Source organism: Octopus bimaculoides, chromosome 3 (assembly GCF_046866305.1).
Source record: "Octopus bimaculoides isolate indiv1 chromosome 3, ASM4686630v1, whole genome shotgun sequence".
NCBI classification, from domain to species: Eukaryota; Metazoa; Mollusca; class Cephalopoda; order Octopoda; family Octopodidae; genus Octopus; species Octopus bimaculoides.
The window spans coordinates 151,938,307-151,943,306 of record NC_142930.1 but is presented as its reverse complement, the minus strand read 5'-3'; the positions used below and the strand labels follow the sequence as shown (position 1 = coordinate 151,943,306).

General features: G+C 39.7%; 1 protein-coding gene across 1 annotated transcript in view; it reads right to left on the bottom strand.

Moving 5' to 3' along the window:
• The window catches only part of LOC106874994 (V-type proton ATPase subunit H), a 94,849-nt gene extending 90,137 nt beyond the window's left edge, over window positions 1-4,712 (bottom strand). The window contains exon 1 of the mRNA XM_089349789.1: window positions 4,179-4,712. The gene's annotated coding sequence lies outside the window, so the exon portion shown is untranslated. The remainder of the gene's footprint in view (window positions 1-4,178) is intronic.
• Between the last annotated feature and the right edge of the window lie 288 nt (window positions 4,713-5,000).

Here is a 5,000-nt window from a genome sequence, read left to right as displayed (position 1 = left end):
GTGTATGTGCGTGAATGTATGTGTATGTGTGTGAATGTATGTGTATGAGTGAATGTGTGTGTAACACTTAAAAGTTGACGCATAGACGTTCTTAACTCATTGAAATTTCACGCTTCCCATATAATATTCAGCAAATTTATTGAAATTTTCCCCTTCCTTTAAAATACCCAGTAAGAGTTAGGAAAGAGGCACATTAAAAATAAACAACAAAACGAAAAAAAATCCAACAAAAATATTTCATAAGACAATGGAAGTGTTTAGTTAAAAAGACAGTCTTGTATTTATTTTGTAAATTAATTAAAAGTATAATGAGCAATGGGAAATTTCTTCAATGAGACAATAACATGAATATAGTTATTGCAGTTAACCTCTTGTATATTTTTAGGTACATTTTATCTTTTACTTTTATTAGTTATTGAATTACAGCCTTCAAAGGTTTTAGATGAACAAATCGACCCAGTACATCTGCTTTTATTCTTTTTTCTTTTAAATCTGGTAGTTATTGTATCGGCAAATTTTTCCGTACCGCTAGGTTACAGGAACGTAAACAAGCCAACACTTGGGATGTTTGTCTTGCCTTAACGTTTATTGTCCTCTTTAACAATTATATATCCGCTATATCGGAAATTTACAACGGCTCCATAACTACCATCTCGGCTATATATATATATATATATATATATATATATATATATATATAGTCGTTACTAAAGTGATTGAGAGTGCTAGTCAGCACCAGTATTGCTAGAAATAAGAACCAAAACAACTCTTATCCACATGTAACCACTTATCTAACCACTGACAAGGGAGACTAGCTCCTTACGGAGTCATATATCAACACTGATTTCAGATTTGATAAATCTTCATCAGTGATCCATTACTCCGTTGCCGAGGGTTTAAAACAACTCACCTTGTCAGCCATATAGAGAATACCATAGGAAACACTGACTGATTCCAAAAATGGTGAAGTGAGAATTATAGATTATTAAGGTGGCTATTCGCAGTTTACAACCGAAAGGCACAAATATACTCGTCACTAAAGGGACTGATGGGGCTAGACAAAACCAGTATTGCTAGAAATAAGAGTCAAAACAACTCTTAGCCACGTACAAGCACTTATCTACTCACTGACATTTTCGGAATCAGTCAAAATCGATCCCAGTGTTTCACTCCGAAAGGATGAAAGGCCAAGTTGACCTTGGCGGAATTTTAATTCAGAACGTAAAGAGAGACGAAATGCTGCTAAGCATTTTGCTCGGCGTGCTGACAATTCTGCCAGCTCACCAATGATAATAATAATAATAATAATAATAATAATAATAATAATAATAATAATAATAATAATAATAATTGTGGTAGGAGTAGCTGTGTGGCAAGTAGCTTGCTTACCAACCACATGGTTCCGGGTTCAGTCCCACTGCGTGGCACCTTGGGCAAGTGTCTTCTACTATAGCCTTGGGCCGACCAAATCCTTGTGAGTGGATTTGGCAGACGGAAACTGAAAGAAGCCCGTGTATATATATATATATATATATATATATATATATATATTTGTGTGTGTGTGTGTGTGTGTGTGTGTGTGTGTGTGTGTGTGTGTGTGTGTGTGTGTGTGTGTGTGCATGTTTGTGTGTCTGTGTTTGTCCCCCCAACATCGCTTGACAACCGATGCTGGTGTGTTTACGTCCCCATAACTTAGCGGTTCGGCAAAAGAGACCGATAGAATAAGTACTAGGCTTACAAAGAATAAGTCCTGGGGTCGATTTGCTCGACTAAAGGCGGTGCTCCAGCATGGCTGCAGTCAAATGACTGAAACAAGTAAAAGAGTTAAAGAGAGTATGAAATTGAACATTGAAAACCGAATGTAGTGGTTGTTAATGAAGAGAAACATCGTGTTATAATAGATATTGCATGTCTTGGTGATGACTGAGTATTGGAACGAAAAAAAAAAAAGTCAGATATGATCATTTGAACAAAATGTCTCTAATCATTGAAGAAGATGAGCGACGTATCTTTTCTTGTTAGCGTCCTGCAAACTGTCATTACGAAGCTCACAAAGTAGACTGAGAAATAGGAGAGAATCATCTACAAAAAAAATAACGATGCTTGGAACTTCACGAATCCTCTGCAATGACCTCAAATCTGAATGAAGTGTGTTACCTTAGTTCACTGCACCGCCACCTTTTTTCACTTGCGGTACACTTATATTCTTTTCAGAATTCGGCGGCACACCTAAACTAATAATATGTTAGAACTCCGTCGGTTACGACGTCGAGGGTTCCAGTTGATCCGACTAACGGAACAGCCTGCTCGTGAAATTAACGTGCAAGTGGCTGAGCACTCCACAGACACGTGTACCCTTAACGTAGTTCTCGGGGATATTCAGCATGACACAGTGTGACAAGGCTGACCCTTTGAATTACAGGCACAACAGAAACAGGAAGTAAGAATGAGAGAAAGTTTGTGGTGAAAGAGTACAGCAGGGTTCGCCACCATCCCCTGCCGGAGCCTCGTGGAGCTTTAGGTGTTTTCGATCAATAAACACTCACAACGCCCGGTCTGAGAATCGAAACCGCGATCCTATGACCGCGAGTCCGTTGCCCTAACCACTGCACCATTGCGCCTCCATGAACTAATAATACAATCAAAAGTATACGGAAAATATTATTTTCAGGTTACACTGCGGCACACCTAGCATCATGCCGGTTGCGGAGCACTGCCTTAGTCCACTGATTGTGGACAGCTGACGCTTCGTTGCATCCTCTCAGCAAAGGTGCAGGGTTAAACCATAATGATCTCTATTATAGGTCGAGGGCCTGAGATCTTAGGGTAAGAGTCTAAGTCGACCTCATTGACCTCAGTGTTCAAGTTTTTCTTATTTTATCGAACTCGAAAGGATGAACGAAAAAGTCAACATTGGCGGAATTTGAACCCATGTAAATAGCTGGAAGAAACGTTGCTAAGCATCTTCCGGCGGGCCCACGATTTTGCCAACCATAATAAATTGCTTCAAATTTTGGCACAAGGGTAGCGAATTTAGGGGAAGGGATAAGCCGATTACTTTCACCCTAGTGATCAACCGATAGTCATTCTATTGACCCAAATGAATGAAAGGCAAAATTGAACTGATTAAGTTTGATAGATCATATATATTTATACACACACGCACGCACGCGCGCGCATACACACACACACACAGGCACACACACGCACAGGCGCACACACATACTTATTTGAATGCACATGATGTAAATGATGATATTAATATATACGAAGCTGAAAGCACAAGTATGTATCTTCGCATGTATGTGCATATCTATGTATGCAAGTATCTACGTGTTTTCACGTATACATGTTGTTGTTGTTGGCACTCCGTCGCTTACGACATCGAGGGTTCCAGTTGATCCGATTAACGAAACAGCCTGCTCGTGAAATTAATGTGCAAGTGGCTGAGCGCTCCACAGACACGTGTACCCTTAACGTAGTTCTCAAGGATATTCAGCGTGACACAGTGTGACAAGGCTGACCCTTTGAAATACAAGTACAACAGAAACAGGAAGAGGAAGAAAGAGTGAGAGAAAGTTGTGGTGGAAGAGTACAGCAGGGTTCGCCACCATCCCCTGCCGGAGCCTCGTGGAGCCTTAGGTGTTTTCGCTCAATAAACACCTACAACGCCCGGTCTGGGAAACGAAACCGCGATCCTATGACCGCGAGTCCGCTGCCCTAACCACTGGGCCATTGCGCCTCTACACGTATACATGTATGTATGTATGTATGTATGTATGTATGTATGTATGTATGTATGTATGTGTGTGTGTGTGTGTGTGTATGTATGTATGTATCTATCTATTTATGCAACTAAGTATGTATGTATGTATGTATGTATGTATCTATGCAACAATGTATGTATGTACGTATGTCTGTATATATGAATGTTGTATGAATGTGTGCATGTATGTATGTATATATGCGTGCATATGATGTGTGTATACATACATACAGCATACATACATTCATACGTACGTACGTATGTATGTATGTATGTATGTATGTATGTATGTATGTATGTATGTATGTATGTATGTATGTATGCATGTATGTATGTACGCATACATGCTTTCATTTACAAGTTACATATATATATACAGTTAGATGAAAATTAGAGCTAAATAGAATCTTACCGCTCTCAGCTGTAGAAACAAAAAAATATGACTAGAGGCATATGACTCGCCTTGTTTACATATATGTAAATGTTGACAGTGATGACGGCAACACAGCGACGACGACGACGAATAGAACAATGACAGTGTTTATGAATGGGACAATGAGTATGGTATTGATGTAGGTGATACTGGTGATGATGTTGATGAACCTGTTGATGGTGATGGTGATGATGGTAGCTCAAAGTCTGTTAACTAGACCAGAAAGCACTATCTCTCTCTCTCTCTCTCTCTATCTATCTATCTATATGTCTGTCTGCCCGTCTGTCTGCCTGTCTGCCTGTCTGTCTGTCTGCCTGTCTGCCTGTCTGTCTGCCTGTCTGTCTGCTTGCCTGTCTGCCTGTCTGCCTGCCTGTCTGTCTGCCTGTCTGCCTGTCTGCCTGTCTGTCTGTCCGTCTGTCCGTCCGTTTGTCTGTCCGTCTGTCTGTCACTCTCTATGCATTGGTGAGTTACGCAGTTAATAGTAGCAGTCGTAGTAGTTGTAGTAGTAGTGGTAGAAATTGATGTAGTAGTTGTAGCAGTAGTAGTTGTAGTCGTAGTAGTTGTAGTGGTCGTAATGGTAAGAGGAGGAGGAGCAATTGCAGCAGTAGTAGTAATAACAACAGCAATAATGGTATTTTATTACTACTACTACTACTACTACTACTACTACTACTACTACTACTACTACTACTATTACTACTACTATTATTATTATCATTATTATTATTATTATTATTATTATTATTATTATTATGAGTATTGTTATGGTCAGGCGGTCTATCTGCTGTCAACACCCGTTGA